We start from the raw sequence: 17,986 nt of genomic DNA, 5'->3' as shown, positions 1-17,986 counted from the left end.
TGTCATTATATTCTTATTATTGTTTAGTAATTGTGTGTGTGTGTATGTTTCACCATTTAGCTGGAGTTTAAATTTATTTTATTTCAATATCAATTTTCCAATGATTTTCCATTATGCTTTATTCATATCAACTTGGAATCAATATAGATTTGAAAAAAAAAATTATTCCTCAGTTGTTGAAGTATATTTTATACTGTCATTATATTCTTATAATTGTTTAGTAATTTTGAGTTTATGGAAGAAAATATTTCCAAATGATTATTTGTTCAATTTTTTTAAATCATGAAGAGTATTAGTAATGGGGGGGGGGAGATTTTCTAATCAGTTTTCTCTTTTGTTTTTAATTTTTTATCGCTGATATCTATATGCATTTTTTCTCTTTTTTTATAAAGGGCACAAGTATTTGTAATATTTATGGGGCTGCCAAACTTCAGAAATGATTTCCCTGAATATTATATTTGTCTTCATGTCATTCATCCTGAAACTTAAGCTGGATTCTCTTTTTTATATGTTTCTTGAAACCACCGACTTGAAATACTTTACATGAATTTTAAATCACACATGCTCATTGAATCTTTTCTTTCATTCATTATTTGTTGCCCAGTCTTTTTAAGTTTTTATTTCAACTGAAGTTCAGATATATTTCATTGCAATTTAAAGTTTTCTCTCTGTCTAGATTATATTATATACATATTCTACTTGGAATGAAAACACTTTTCCAACACAAATTATTATTTTCCAGTTATTACAGTAAAATGTGTACTGTTATTCTATTTACACTATTCTTTAAAATTTGTGTTCGAATTTTAAAAATTTTTCCCAATGATAATTGTTTCGCTTATTAATAGTATAAAGAGTCTCATTTTTATTAATTAGATTAAAAAATTTGTAAAATTATGAATGATTTATTTTTAATTCTATTTTCCTGATTATTTTATTGATCTAAAATTTTTTTCATGCCGAAGATCAGAATTAATTTATTTAGATATGAAATTGGGATTCATGACATTGATTCTTAAAAGTAAGCTTGATATTTTTTAAATATTTTATTTCATACCACAGAGATCAAAAACTTCACTTGAATTTTAAATTCATTTTCCATACAGCATCTTTCATTCACTGTTTATTTGGTGTCCAATTGTGTGTGTGTGTGTGTGTGTGTGTGTGTGTGTGTGTGTGTGTGTGTGTGTGTGTGTGTGTGTGTGTGTGTGTGTTCACCATTCAGCTGGAGTTCAAATTTATTTTATTTCAATATAAATATTCCAATTATTGTCCATTATGTTTTATTCATATCAACTTTTAATGAATACAGATTTGAAAAAAAAAATTTTATTTAACAGTTGTTGAAATAATTTTTATACTGTCATTATATTCTTATAATTTTTTAGTAATTTTGAGTATATGGAAGAAAATATTTCCGAATGATTATCAGTTCAATTTTTTTAAAGCAAGAAGAGTATGATATTTATTAGTAAGGAGGGGGCAGGGATTTTTCTAATGAGTTGTATTTTTTCATTTTAATTTTGTATTGCTGTTTTCTATAAGCAATTCTGCTCTTTTTAATAAAGGGCGTACGTAATGGTAAAATTTATGGGCCTGCCAGACATAAGAAATAATTTCCCTGAATATTATATTTGTCTTCATGTCATTCATCCTGAAACTTTTCTTGTGTGTGTGTGTGTGTGTGTTTGACCATTTAGTTGAAGTTCAAATTTAGTTTATTTCAATATAAATTTTCCAATGATTTTCCATTATGTTTTATTTATATCGAATTGGAATAAATACAGATTTGAAAAAACAATTTATTTATCAGTTGTTGAAATAAATTTTATACCGTCATTAATTCTTATAATTGCTTAGAAATTTTGTATGTGTGTGTGTGTGTGTGTGTGTGTGTGTGTGTGTGTGTGTGTGTGTGTGTGTGTGTGTGTGTGTGTGTGTGTGTGTGTTTCCCCATTCAGCTGGAGTTCAAATTTATTTTATTTCAATATAAATATTCCAATGATTGTCCATTATGTTTTATTCATATTAACATAGCATGAATACAGATTTGAAACAAAAATTTTTATTTATCATTTGTTGAAATAAATTTCATACTGTCATTATATTCTTATAATTTTTTAGTAATTTTGTGTGTGTGTGTGTATGTCTCTGTGTCTGTGTGTGTGTGTTTCAACATTCAGCTGGAGTTATAATTTATTTTATTGCAATATAAATTTTCCAATTATTTTCCATTATGTTTGATTAATATCAACTTGGATTGAATAAAGATTTGAAAAAAGTTTTTATTTATCAGTTGTTGAAATTAATTTTATACTGTCATTATAATCTTATAATTGTTTAGTAGTTTTGTGTGTGTGTATGTATGTAAGTGTGTGTGTGTGCGTGTGTGTGTGTGTGTGTGTGTTTCACCATTCAGCTGGAGTTCAAATTTATTTCATTTCAATATAAATTTTCCATTGATTTTTCATTATGTTTGATTCATATCAACTTGAAATGAATACAGATCTGAAAAAAAAATATTTATCAGTTGTTGAAATAAATTTTATACTGTCATTCATCCTGAAACTTAAGCTGGATTCTCTTTTTTACATATTTCTTGAAACCACAGACTTGAAATAGTTTACATGAATTTTAAATCACACATGCTCATTGAATCTTTTCTTTCATTCATTATTTGTTGCCCAGTCTTTTTAAGTTTTTATTTCAACTGAAGTTCAGATATATTTCATTGCAATTTAAAGGTTTCTCTCTGTGTAGATTATATTATATACATATTCTACTTGGAATGAAAACACTTTTCCAACACATTATTTTCCAGTTATTACAGTAAAATGTGTACTGTCATTGTAGTCTCACTATATTTTTATATTTGTGTAAGAATTTGAAAATTTTTCCCAATGATTTTTGTTTCGTTTATTAATAGGTTAAAGAGTCTCATTTTTATTAATTAGATTAAAAAATTTGTAAAATTATGAATGATTTATTTTTAATTCTATTTTCCTGATTATTTTATCGATTTTTTCTTTTTTATTTTCAGGGCAAATTTATTTCTAAAATTTTTTTGATGCCGAAGATCAGAATGAATTTATATTGTTATAAAATTGGGCTTCATGACATTGATACTCAAAAGTAAGCTTGATATTTTTTAAAAGTTTTATTTCATACCACAGAGATCAAACACTTCACTTGAATTTTAAATTAATTTTCCATACGGCATCTTTCATTTACTGTTTATTTTTTCCAATTGTGTGTGTGTGTGTTTGTGTGTGTGTGCGTTTCACCCTTCAGCTGGAGTTCAAATTTATTTTATTTCAATATAAATTTTCCAATGATTGTCCATTATGTTTTATTTATATCAACTTGGAATGAAAACAGATTTGAAACAAAAATTTTTATTTATCAGTTGTTGAAATAAATTTTATACTGTCATTTTATTCTCATAATATTTTAGTAATTTTGTGTGTGTGTGTGTGTGGTTGTGTGTGTGTCTTTATGTGTATGTGTGTGTGTGTTTGTCTTTCTGTGTGTGTGTGTGTATGTGTGTGTGTGTGTGTGTCTGTGTGTGTTTGTGTTTAACCATTCAGCTGGAGTCCAAATGTATTTCATTTGAATATAAATTTTCCAATGATTGTCCATTATGTTTTATTTATATCGAATTTGAATAAATACAGATTTGAAAATAACAATTTATTTATCAGTTGATGAAATAAATTTTATACTGTCATTATATTCTTATAATTGCTTAGAAATTTTGTATGTGTGTGTGTATGTGTGTGTGTGTGTGTGTGTGTGTGTGTGTGTGTGTATGTGTGTGTGTTTCACCATTCAGCTGGTGTTCAAATTTATTTCATTTCAATTTAAATTTTCCAATGATTGTCGATTATGTTTCATTTATCTCAACTTGGAATGAATATAGATTTCGCACAAAAATTTTAATTTATCATTTGTTGAAATAAATTTTATACTGTCATTATATTCTTATAATTTTTTAGTAATTTTGTGTGTTTGTGATTGTGTGTGTGTTTCAACCATTCAGCTGGAGTTCAAATTTATTTTCTTTTAATATAAAATTTCTAATGATTTTCGATATTGTTTTATTCATATCAACTTGTAATGAATACAGATTGGAAAAAAAAATATTTATCAGTTACTGAAATAAATTTTATACTGTTATAATATTCTTATAATTGTTTAGTAATTTTGTGTGTGTGTGTGTGTTTCACCATTCAGCTGGAGATCAAATTTATTTCATTTCAATTGAAATTTTCCAATGATTGTCGATTATGTTTCATTCATCTCAACTTGGAATGAATACAGATTTGAAAAAAAAAAATTATTCCTCAGTTGTTGAAGTAAATTTTATACTGTCATTATATTCTTATCATTGTTTAGTAATTTTGAGTATATGGAAGAAAATATTTCCAAATGATTATTAGTTCAATTTTTTTAAATCATGAAGAGTATCATTTTTATTAGAAAGGGGGGGGGGATTTTCTAATCAATTTTCTCTTTTGTTTTTAATTTTTTATCGCATATATCTATATGGTTTCTTCTCTTTTTTTATAAAGGGCATAAGTATTTGTAAAATTTATGGGCCTGCCAGTTATCAGAAATAATTTTCCTGAATATTATATTTGTCTTCATGGCATTCATCCGGAAAATTAATCTGGACTCTCTTTTTTACATGTTTCTTGAAACCACAGACTTGAAATACTTTACATGAATTTTAAATCACACATGCTGAATGAATCTTTTCTTTCATTAATTATTTGTTGCCCAGTCTTATTAAGTTTTTATTTTAACTGAAGTTCAGATATATTTCATTCCAATTTAAAGTTTTCTCTCTGTGTATATATTATATTCATATCCTACTTGGAATGCAAACACATTTCCAACACAAAATATTATTTTCCAGTTATTACAGTAAAATGAGTACTGTCATTGTATTCACACTATTCTTTAATATTTGTGTGACAATTTGAAAATTTTCCCCAATGATAATTGTTTCGTTTATTAATTGGGTAAAGAGTCTCATTTTTATTAATTAGATTAAAATATTTGTAAAATTATGAATGATTTGTTTTTAATTCTGTTTTGCTGATTATTTCATTGATTCCTTCTTTTTTATTTTCAGGGCATAATTATATCTAAATTTTTTTTGATGCCGAAGATCAGAATGAATTTATATAGATATGAAATTGATCTTCATGACATTGATACTCAAAAGTAAGGTTTACATTTTTTTTAAATATTTTATTTCATACCACAGAGATAAAACACTTCACTTGAATTTAATTTTCCATACAGTATCTTTCATTCACTGTTTATTTAGTGACCAGTTGTGTGTGTGTGTGTTTCACAATTCAAATGGACTTCAAATTTATTTTATTTCAATATAAATTTTCCAGTGATTGTCCATTATGTTTTATACATATCAATTTGGAATGAATACAGATTTGAAAAAAAAAAAAAATTATTTATCAGTTGTTGAAATAAATTTTATACTCTCATCATATTCTTATAATTGTTTAGTAATTTTGTATGTTTGTGTGTGTGTATGTGTGTGTGTGTTTCACCCTTCAGCTGGAATTCAAATTTATTTTATTTCAATATAAATTTTCCAATGATTTTCCATTATGTTTTATTCATATCAACTTGGAATGAATACCTATTTGAATAAAATAATTTATTCATCAGTTCTTGAAATAAATTTTATACTGTCATTATATTCTTATAATTGTTTAGTAATTTTGTGTGAGTGTGTATGTGTTTGTGTGTGTGTATCTTTCACCATTTAGCTGGAGTTGAAATTTATTTTATTTCAATATAAATTTTCCAATGATTATAAATTAAGTTTTATTCATATCAAATTGGAATGAATACAGATTTGAAAAAAAACAATTTATTTATCACTTGTTGAAATATATTTTATACTGTTATTATATTCTTATAATTGTTTAGTAATTTTGAATATATGGAAGAAAATATTTCCAAATGACTATTAGTTCAATTTTTTTAAATCATGAAGAGTATTAGTAAGGGGGGGGGAGATTTTCTAATCAGTTTTCTCTTTTGTTTTTAATTTTTTATCGCTGATATCTATATGCATTTCTTCTCTTTTTTTATAAAGGGCACAAGTATTTGTAAAATTTATGGGGCCGCCAAACTTCAGAAATGATTTCCCTGAATATTATATTTGTCTTCATGTCATTCATCCTGAAACTTAAGCTGGATTCTCTTTTTTATATGTATCTTGAAACCACAGACTTGAAATACTTTACATGAATTTTAAATCACACATGCTGAATGAATCTTTTCTTTCATTAATTATTTGTTGCCCAGTCTTATTAAGTTTTTATTTTAACTGAAGTTCAGATATATTTCATTCCAATTTAAAGTTTTCTCTCTGTGTAGATTATATTATATACATATTCTACTTGGAATGAAAACTCTTTTCCAACACAAATTATTATTTTCCAGTTATTACAGTAAAATGTGTACTGTCATTGTATTCACACTATACTTTAATATATGTGTGAGAATTTGAAAATTTTACCAATGATAATTGTTTCGCTTATTATTAGTATAAAGAGTTTCATTTTTATTAATTAGATTAAAAAATTTGTAAAATTATGAATGATTTATTTTTAATTCTATTTTCCTGATTATTTTATTGATTTCTTCTTTTTTATTTTCAGGACATAAATATTTCTAAAATTTTTTTGTTGCCCACGATCAGAATGAATTTATATAAATATGAAATTGGGCTTCATGACATTGATACCCAAAAGTAAGCTTGATATTTTTTAAATATTTTATTTCATACCACAGAGATCAAACACTTCACTTGAATTTTAAATTAATATTCCATATGGCATCTTTCATTCACTGTTTATTTGGTGTCCAATTGTGTGTGTGTGTGTGTGTGTGTGTGTGTGTGTGTGTGTGTGTGTGTGTGTGTGTGTGTGTGTGTGTGTGTGTGTGTGTGTGTGTGTTTCACCATTCAGCTGGAGTTCAAATTTATTTTATTTCAATATAAATATTCCAATTATTGTCCATTATGTTTTATTCATATCAACTTGGCATGAATACAGATTTGAAACAAAAATTTTTATTTATCAGTTGTTGAAATAAATTTCATACTGTCATTATATTTTTATAATTGTTTAAAAATTTTGTATCTGTGTATGTGTGTGTGTTGTGTGTGTGTGTGTGTTTCACCATTCAGTTGGAATTCAAATTTATTTTCGTTCAATATAAATTTTCCAATGATTTTCCATTATTTTTTATTCATATAAACTTGGATTGAATACAGATTTGAAAATTTTTTTTTTTATTTAACAGTTGTTGAAATAATTTTTATACTGTCATTATATTCTTATAATTTTTTAGCAATTTTGAGTATATGGAAGAAAATATTTCCATATGATTATTAGTTCAATTTTTTTAAAGCAAGAAGACTATCATATTTATTAGTAAGGAGAGGGCGGGGATTTTTCTAATGAGTTGTATTTTTTCTTTTTAATTTTGTATTGCTGTTTTCTATAAGCAATTCTGCTCTTTTTAATAAAGGGCGTATGTAATGGTAAAATTTATGGGCCTGCCAGACATAAGAAATAATTTCCCTGAATATTATATTTGTCTTCATGTCATTCATCCTGAAACTTTTCTTGTGTGTGTGTGTGTGTGTGTGTGTGTGTGTGTGTGTGTGTGTGTGTGTGTGTGTGTGTGTGTGTGTGTGTTTCACCATTTAGTTGAAGTTCAAATTTAGTTTATTTCAATATAAATATTCCAATGATTGTCCATTATTTTTTATTCATATCAACATAGCATGAATACAGATTTGAAACAAAAATTTTTATTTATCATTTGTTGAAATAAATTTTATACTGTCATTATATTCTTATAATTGTTACTAATTTTGTGTCTGTGTGTGCGTGTGTGTGTGAATGTGTGTGTGTGTATGTATGTGTGTGTGTATGTTAGTATGTGTGTGTGTGAGTGTGTATGTGAGTGTGTGTGTGTGTGTGTTTCACCATTCACCTGGAGTTCAAATTTATTTTCTTTCAATATAAATTTTCCAATGATTTTCCATTATGTTTTATTCATATCAACTTGGATTGAATACAGATTTGAAAATTTTTTTTTTATTTAACAGTTGTTGAAATAAATTTTATACTGTCATTATATTCTTATAATTGTTTAGTAATTTTGTGTGTGTGTAAGTGTGCGTGTGTGTGTGTGTGTGTGTGTGTGTGTGTGTGTGTGTGTGTGTGTGTGTGTGTTTCACCGTTCAGCTGGAGTTCAGATTTATTTCATTTCAATATAAATTTTAAATGATTGTCCATTATGTTTTATTCATATCAACTTGGAATGAATACATACTTGAATAAAATAATTTATTTATCAGTTGTTGAAATAAATTTTATACTGTCATTATATTGTTATAATTGTTTAGTTATTCTGAGTATATGGAAGAAAATATTTCCAAATGATTATTCATTTTTTTAAGAGCAAGAACAGTATCATATTTATTAGTAAGGGGGGGGTATTTTTCTAATGAGTTGTATTTTTTCTTTTTAATTTTGTATTGCTGTTTTCTATAAGCAATTCTGCTCTTTTTAATAAAGGGCCTATGTAATGGTAATATTTATGGGCCTGTCAGACATAACAAATAATTTCCCTGAATATTATATTTGTCTTCATGTCATTCATCCTAAAACTTAAGCTGGATTCTCTTTTTTACATGTTTCATGAAACCACAGACTATAAATACTTTACATGATTTTTAAATCACAAATGTTGAATGAATCTTTTCTTTCATTAATTATTTGTTGCCCAGTCTTATTTAGTTTTTATTTCAACTGAAGTTTTTCATGATAATTATAGAAATGTTTCTAGCAAATATAATATATTTCATTTTCTGCTTAGTTTTATTCATCATAATTCATTGCTTCTTTATAATGGAGTACATTTTTATTCCATTCATTCCAAAACAAAAAGTACCTTCCAAGGGAGTCAAGTAAAACATAAATCTTATATAGAAATTTTCATACTGGTATTAGGAAAATTAAGTTTTGTGAAGTAAAAAGAATATTGATATTTTTTTAGTACTCTTTGAACAGCATTTTCACAAAGATATGGTTATTTACTATTCATAAATCATCCATATACTTGATATGAAGATATCGACTAAAATAATCATAATTAATATCACTCTTATTCACATTCATCACTCTTATTCACATTTTATTTTCCATTATGTTTGATTAATATCAACTTGGATTGAATACAGATTTGAAAAAAGTTTTTATTTATCAGTTGTTGAAATAAATTTTATACTGTCATTATAATCTTATAATTGTTTAGTAGTTTTGTGTGTGTGTATGTGTGTAAGTGTGTGTGTGTGTGTGTTTCACCATTCAGCTGGAGTTCAAATTTATTTCATTTCAATATAAATTTTCCAATGATTTTTCATTATGTGTGATTCATATCAACTTGGAATGAATACAGATTTGAAAAAAAAAAAAAATTTCAGTTGTTGAAATAAATTTTATACTGTCATTATATTCTTATAATTGATTAGTAATTTTGAGTATATTTAAGAAAATATTTCCAAATGATTATTAGTTCTATTTTTTTTAAAGCATGAAGAGTATAATTTTTATGAGTAAGGGGGGGGGATTTTCTAATATTTTTCTTTTTATTTTTTTATTGCTGATATCTATATGCATTTCTTCTCTTTTTTATAAAGAGCATAAGTATTTCTAAAATTTATGGGGCTGCCAAAGTTCAGAAATGATTTCCCTGAATATTATATTTGTCTTCATGTCATTCATCCTGAAACTTAAGCGGGATTCTCTTTTTTACATATTTCTTGAAACCACTGACTTGAAATACTTTACATGAATTTTAAATCACACATGCTCAATGAATCTTTTCTTTCGTTCATTATTTGTTGCTCTTTCTTTTTAAGTTTTTATTTCAACTGAAGTTCAGATATATTTTATTGCAATTTAAAGTTTTCTCTCTGTGTAGATTATATTATATACATATTCTACTTGGACTGAAAACACTTTTCCAACACATTATTTACCAGTTATTACAGTAAAATGTGTACTGTCATTGTATTCTCACTATATTTTTATATTTCTGTAAGAATTTGAAATTTTTTCCCAATGATATTTGTTTTGTTTATTAATAGGTTAAAGAGTCTCATTTTTATTAATTAGATAAAAAAATTTGTAAAATTATGAATGCTTTATTTTTAATTCTATTTTCCTGATTATTTTATTGATTTTTTCTTTTTTATTTTCAGGGAAAATTCATTTCTAAAATTTTTTTGATGCCGAAGATCAGAATGAATTTATATAGTTATGAAATTGGGCTTCATGACATTGATACTCAAAAGTAAGCTTGATATTTTTTTAAAGTTTTATTTCATACCACAGAGATCAAACACTTCACTTGAATTTTAAATTAATTTTCCATACGGCATCTTTCATTTACTGTTTATTTGGTGTCCAATTGTGAGTGTGTGTCTGTGTGTTTGTGTGTGTGTGCGTTTCACCCTTCAGCTGGAGTTCAAATTTATTTTATTTCAATATAAATTTTCCAATGATTGTCCATTATGTTTTATTCATACAGAACATTCATTCATCAATGAATACAGATTTGAAACAAAAATTTTTATTTATCAGTTGTTGAAATAAATTTTATACTGTCATTATATTCTCATAATTGTTTAGTAATTTTCTGTATGTGTGTGTGTGATCATTCAGCTGGAGTCCAAATGTATTTCATTTCAATATAGATTATCCAATGATTGTCCATCATGTTTTATTTATATCAACTTGGCATGAATACAGATTTGAAACAAAATTTTCTATTTATCAATTGTTGAAATAAATTTTATACTGTCATTAAATTTTTATAATTGTTTATTAATTTTGAGTATTTGGAAGAAAATATTTTCAAATAATTATTACTTTAATTTGTTTAAAGCATGAAGAGTATCATTTTTATTAGTAAGGGGGAATAATTTTCTAATCAGTAGTGTTTTTTCTTTATTTTTATTGCTGATTTCTATATGCAATTCCTCTCTTTTTTATAAAGGGCATAAGTATTTGTAAAATTTAAGGTCCTGTCAGACATCAGAAAGGATTTCCCTGAATATTATATTTGTCTTCATATCATTCATATTGAAACTTAAGCTGGATTCTTAAGTTTTTATTGCAACTGAAGTTCAGATATATTTCAATGCAATTTAAAGTTTTCTCTGTGTAAATTATATTATATTCATATCTTACTTGGAATGAAAACACATTTCCAACACAAATTATTATTTTTCTGTTATTACAGTAAAATGTGTACTGTCACATTTTAAGTGTGTGTGTGTGTGTATGTGTGTTTAAGTTTTTATTTCAACTGAAGTTCAGATATATTTCATGGCAATTTAAAGATTTCTATCTGTGTAGATTATATTATATACATATTCTACTTGGAATGAAAACACTTTTCCAACACAAATTATTATTTTCCAGTTATTACAGTAAAATGTGTACTGTCATTGTATTCACACTATACTTTAATATTTGTGTGAGAATTTGAAAATTTTTCCCAATGATAATTGTTTTGCTTATTAATAGTATAAAGAGTCTCATTTTTATGAATTAGATTAAAAAATTTGTAAAATTATGAATGATTTATTTTTAATTCTATTTTCCTGATTATTTTATTGATTTCTTCTTGTTTATTTTCAGGTCATAATTATTTCTAAAATTTTTTTGATGCCGAAGATCAGAATGAATTTATATAGTTATAAAATTGGGCTTCATGACATTGATACTCAAAAGTAAGCTTGATATTTTTTAAAAGTTTTATTTCATACCACAGAGATCAAACACTTCACTTGAATTTTAAGTTAATTTTCCATACAGCATCTTTCATTCACTGTTTATTTGGTGTCCAGTTTTGTGTGTGTGTGTGTTTCACCCTTCAGCTGGAGTTCAAATTTAATTTATTTCAATATAAATTTTCCGATGATTTTCCTTTATGTTTTATTCATATCAACTTGGAATGAATACAGATTTGAAAAAAAAAAAAATATTCATTAGTTGTTGAAATAAATTTTATACTGTCATTATATTCTTGTAATTGTTTAGTAATTTTGTGTGTGTGTGTATGTGTGTGTGTGGGATCATTCAGCTGGAGTCCAAATTTATTTCATTTCAATATAGATTATCCATCATGTTTTATTCATATCAACTTGGCATGAACACAGATTTGAAACAAAATTTTTTATTTATCAATTGTTGAAATAAATTTTATACTGTCATTAAATTCTTATAATTGTTTAGTAATTTTGTGTCTGTGCATGTGTGTGTGTTAGTGAGTGTGTGTGTGTGTTTCACCATTCAGCAGGAGTTCAAATTTATTTCATTTCAATATAAATTTTAAATGATTGTCCATTATGTTTTATTCATATCAACTTGGAAAGAATACACATTTGAAACAAAAAATTTTATTTATCAGTTGTTGAAATATATTTCATACTGTCATTATATTATTATAATTGTTTATTAATTTTGAGTATTTCAAAGAAAATATTTCCAAATAATTATTACTTTAATTTGTTTAAAGCATGAAGAGTATCATTTTTATTAGTAAAAGGGAATAATTTTCTAATCAGTTGTCTTTTTTCTTTTTAATTTTTATTGCTGATTTCTATATGCAATTCCTCTCTTTTTTATAAAGGGCATAAGTATTCTCTCTGTGTAGATTATATTATATTCATATCTTACTTGGAATGAAAACACATTTCCAACACAAATTATTATTTTTCTGTTATTACAGTAAAATGTGTACTGTCACATTTTAAGTGTGTGTTTTTGTGTGTGTGTGTTTCACCATTCAGCTGGAGTTAAAATTTATTTCATTTCAATATAAATTTTCCAATGATTGTTCATTATGTTTTATTCATATCAACTTCGCAGGAATACAGATTTCAAACAAACATTTTTATTTATCAGTTCTTGAAATAAATTTTATACTGTCATTATATTCTTATAATTGTTTAGTGATTTTGTGTGTGTGTGTTTCACCATTCAGCTGGAGTTAAAATTTATTTCATTTCAATATAAATTTTCCAATGATTTTCCATTATGTTTTATTCATATCAGCTTGGAATGAATACACATTTGAAACAAAAATTTTTATTTATCAATTGTTGAAATATATTCTATACTGTCATTATATTCTTATAATTGTTTATTAATTTTGAGTATATGGGAGAAAATATTTCAAATAATTATTACTTCAATTTGTTTAAAGCATGAAGAGTATCATTTTTATTAATAAGGAGGGGGGGGGTTCTAATCAGTTGTCTGTTTTCTTTTTAATTTTGTATTGCTGATTTCTGTATGAATTTCTTCTCTTTTTTTATAAAGGGCATAAGTATTTGTTAAATTACTGGGGCTGCCAAATATCAGAAGTGATTTCCCTGAATATTATATTTGACTTCATGTCATTCATCCTAAAACTTAAGCTGGATTCTCTTTTTTACATGTTTCATGAAACCACAGACTATAAATACTTTTAAAAATCATGTAATCACAAATGTTGAATGAATCTTTTCTTTCATTAATTATTTGTTGCCCAGTCTTGTTTAGTTTTTATTTCAACTGAAGTTTTTCATGATAATTATAGAAATGTTTCTAGCAATTATAATATATTTCATTTTCTGCTTAGTTTTATTTATCATAATTCATTGCTTCTTTATAATGGAGTACATTTTTATTCCATTCAATCCAAAACAAAAAGTATCTTCCAAAGGAGTCAAGTAAAAAATAAATCTTATATAGAAATTTTCATACTGGTATTAGGAAAATTAAGTTTCATGAAGTAAAAATAATATTGATATTTTTTTAGTACTCTTAGAACAGCATTTTCACAAAGATATGGTTATTTACTATTCATAAATCAACCATATACTTGATATGAAGATATTGACTAAAATAATCATAATTAATATCACTCTTATTCACATTTTTCAGAACTATATATTTTCAATTTAACAACTGTTACTCATTCAAAATTTTACGAAAGTTTTAGATATAGGATACTAATAAACTCTTCTCTTGCTCAGTAAAATTCAGCATTATTATATTATTTAAATTGGCATATAATTATTTGCTTTGTTTAAATAGATATTGGTTTTTATGAAAATTCTCTCACTTTCATACAGTTTTGATTGATTTTAAATTATACTTTTTAACAGTTGTAACTTCTTATTTGGTTATTCTCATAAACACAGGGGATAAATTATTTTAAATTAATAAAATACATTTCTTTTGGAGATTAAATAGTCAGATAAAAATTTAATTTTATTAGGAAACTATTAATATTATTATAAAAAACAGAATGCAACTAAATTTACAGCCTACCTGCTTAATAAATCAAGTCAGAGAAACAATCCCTAGAAAAGCCGAGTTGATATCATTCAAGCATTTCTATGGGATTTTCACTAGACATTAGTGAAATTAATTCATTGTACATAAAAATTTGATTTCTTGTAAATGGAATCGATAATAACAATAATAATTTAAGGCACCATTTTTCAAGTGATAATCATGTGACATATTTGGACCTATGAAGATCTACTTCTACCAGTCTAATCTTAATATAACATGAACACATTCTGACAGAATTATGAAATAACTCTTTCTGATACATTTATGTCTTTCGATTGAGATGTGTGTTCATTTTCAGAGTTATGGTTCATGGTACATATACAATCTTTTAATGGTGTCATTATAAAATCAAAATATGCTGAGTTGCACTTTTCTTTCTCAAAAGGAGTAACTTCATAGCTTAATCCTATTGTTTATAATTCTTTATCTGAATGTTAATGAAAAAATTCTGAATAGCTAAAGAGACTATGATTATGAGTACTTAAGACATCACAACTGAGATTATGAATACTTCACGGGACTTGAAACACCACTCAAGGACACAAAATGGTATAAAAAATTCGAATAGACAGTTTTGTTTTCAGTACACAAAATTGCAGACCAAGATATATATCAGGTATGATAAATTAATTCATGCTTATATAAAATACGTAAAAAAAAAATAAAAAAATAAAAAAACCTTTAAAATTATCATAAAGAATTCTTTAATATTTAAAACATATATTCTTCAAAACTTTTCAATGATTGAAATCATACATCAATACAAATCATTAAAACACACAATACAGATATTTCAAGATATAAACTTACAACAATCAAGATGCTATAAAAACATTATTAACTTAGATATATTATTGCACCGAAACCTCTAACGAATAATGTAAAAAGATTTAATAAATTTCAAAATATAGTTCAATTTTAAAAAAACTTTGAATTTAACAGTATAAATGAAAAAACAAAAACCACTTTCTACTTTTGATGTAAATAACAGATAGTAGAGAGATGATTACATATTAACTGCCATTAAATAAGTAATTATGCGGCAGTCAGTTTTCCATGAGTCTGTTTCTAAGTGAAAGTAAAATACAGTACCTTAGTTGATGCTACAGTTGGTTGGTAAGTACAATCACACACATAATTTTTATTACACTTGTTGAGAATCAAGTTCCGATCGAGTAACATTAGACAACAATTAATTAAAAGTACTGTTGACGGCAGAAGGAATTCTGGAATGGACTCATTGAGGATATCTACCTGAACATTGACATCATGTTTGGTAGCATAAAGTAAAAGAAGATCACCAGATTCCTTTGTTGGATTCACAGAGAATGGCAGATGTTTTGACAATAATTTCTGCATCAGATGGTTTTTCCGAAAACAGGAGCTGATTGTTCTCTTGTAAACTGGACATCAGGAATATAATCAGAACCATTCTGGTGGCGGGAAAAGGGCGTTCAAGGATCCAAATTATCATCTCAGGACGAGACGAAGCAACAAAAAAATGATTCCAGGGTGGGAAAATTACAATAAGGTAACACCATCTGTAGTATCAAAAGAAAAGATTTTAGAGTTAATGTAACTGCTACAATGCACATTCGTGAAATAAGTATTGAGAGAAAGGATTGTTAAATATCAAGGCTCATTTTCCCTCTCCCCCCCCCCCTCTATATAAATGCTTTTGATGTTTTCCAATATTTGCTGTGTAAATCTCCAACAATATCACAAATTATTCTACTTGATTATAAAAGAAAGTCAAATATACTGAAATGGTAAACATTCATTTTGGAAGACATTTCAGGCAAGGAAAAATCTAGAATAAAAGTTGTTTTTACTTAAAACTTTTAATTGAAACTGGTAAGGAATCCATCAATAAAAATAACAAGATTACTTTTGCGAGATATACTTCATTCAACAAAATTAAAAGAAGTCTTAAATAAAACATATTGTTAGGAAATTATACACTGAATAATAAATCATACAAAAAAACACCCTTTAAACCAAATTATGAAAGCCAGTTTCAAAGCATAGAATATGAAAACTCGAGACAGAATTTCATAGGGTTAGGAAGGAAGTCCAATTTAAAATTCATCTAAATTATTTCCGATCTTTGGATCAAATCAAAAGCAAGAAATAAAACAAATTTCTGATTAAAAAATATATCTTTAAAGCAAGTAAAAGAAACAAAAATATACAAATCATAGTGATGAGTCTGGGTTTTTGCACATATTTCATCTCAGTAAAGTACAATAAATCATTTTTAATGTTTATAAAGGGAAACAGAAATAATATGACAGAAATTTTTACAGTGTTTCCACATAAAAAGAAATTCTTTAGTGTATAAATAACCATTAAAAAATGAAATTGGAAAAAAATATAAATCCCATTTTTAAGTTTTCTAAACTAAGATTAAATTTCCATATACTTCAGATTGAGACAAGATTTATATTGCAAAACAATATAAAATGGATAAGAGATTTTCAACAATAAATCATGTAATAGCATTTAATATGCATGCCTTAACTTCACATTAAAACAGTTTCAAAACAAAACAAAAAATTCAGAGTGTCGTAAGCAAGAAATATTTTTCCAGTATCTAATGAAAAAAATTAATTATAAAAATGAGAAAAAATTCCACTGTTTATATCATGTGCGCATTATTTAAAATTATGAGACTAACTGCCACTTTAGATTTTTTTAAAATTTTAATTAAAAAAATTAAGAGAATGGAATATTTAGAAGGACTAATGGGGTCAACATGTTTTTTCCAGGGTAGGAAAAATAAATAAAGGACACAGACAAAAAATAAATAAATAAAATAATATGGCATAACATTAAAAGTAAATAACAACATTTTAACGCCATCTATTTTGTCTTTGATGAGACTCAATACTATCTAAAACTCTTAAAATTAAACAGAATTAATTAAAGAAAGACAAAAAACAGGCACGTCAAAAAATAGGCAGTCAAATAATATGCCTGAATCTAGAGTATAAAATAATACATTTCAAGGCAAACATCACAGGTGAAACCGAAGTCGCATTTAAAAATGACTTAGCATTTTTTCTGATACCTGCCTAAGATCATATTTTGAAATAAAATAAAAGGTTCAAGAATAGAAACCCTTAGGGGGAGAAAAAAAAAACATGCCTTTCCGAAAAACTCATTAAAATGTTCAGGATATAAATGAAATTAATAACCATTTACAAATCATACTTGCATTCGGTAAACTTAATTTCACATTTGTCTATAAGGTATTAAATAAAATTTTTCTTCCTCAGCTTTCAACAAAGGAAGAAAATCACATAATTAAACATTTGATGAAACTATGAAATTGGTTTGAATTTCAGTGCAACAATATAATAATCTATTGTTGAAAACTAGGCAAAGAGTATTTTTACAAAATTGACAAAATCCAGGAAAAATTTGCACAATTATTAAAATGGTGTTATTAAAAAGGTGGATTAAAAAAAAAAGTTTTGAGAAGTATAAAAATCATTATGTGCTGTAATACT

At 25.7% G+C, this 17,986-nt stretch overlaps 1 long non-coding RNA gene across 4 annotated transcripts in view; it reads left to right on the top strand.

The window, feature by feature from the left end:
- The window catches only part of LOC129960079 (uncharacterized), an 80,741-nt gene extending 68,245 nt beyond the window's left edge, over window positions 1–12,496 (top strand). For all 4 annotated transcript variants that reach the window (XR_008783527.1, XR_008783531.1, XR_008783526.1 and 1 more), the window contains 5 exons: window positions 3,041–3,132; window positions 5,138–5,229; window positions 6,702–6,793; window positions 10,322–10,413; window positions 11,766–12,496. This is a non-coding gene — a long non-coding RNA (uncharacterized LOC129960079). The remainder of the gene's footprint in view (window positions 1–3,040; window positions 3,133–5,137; window positions 5,230–6,701; window positions 6,794–10,321; window positions 10,414–11,765) is intronic.
- Window positions 12,497–17,986: the final 5,490 nt, after the last annotated feature.

Source organism: Argiope bruennichi, chromosome X2 (genome assembly GCF_947563725.1).
Source record: "Argiope bruennichi chromosome X2, qqArgBrue1.1, whole genome shotgun sequence".
NCBI lineage: Eukaryota > Metazoa > Arthropoda > Arachnida > Araneae > Araneidae > Argiope > Argiope bruennichi.
Note: the sequence above shows the minus strand (reverse complement) of the source record. Positions and strands in the feature narration are given on the sequence as shown.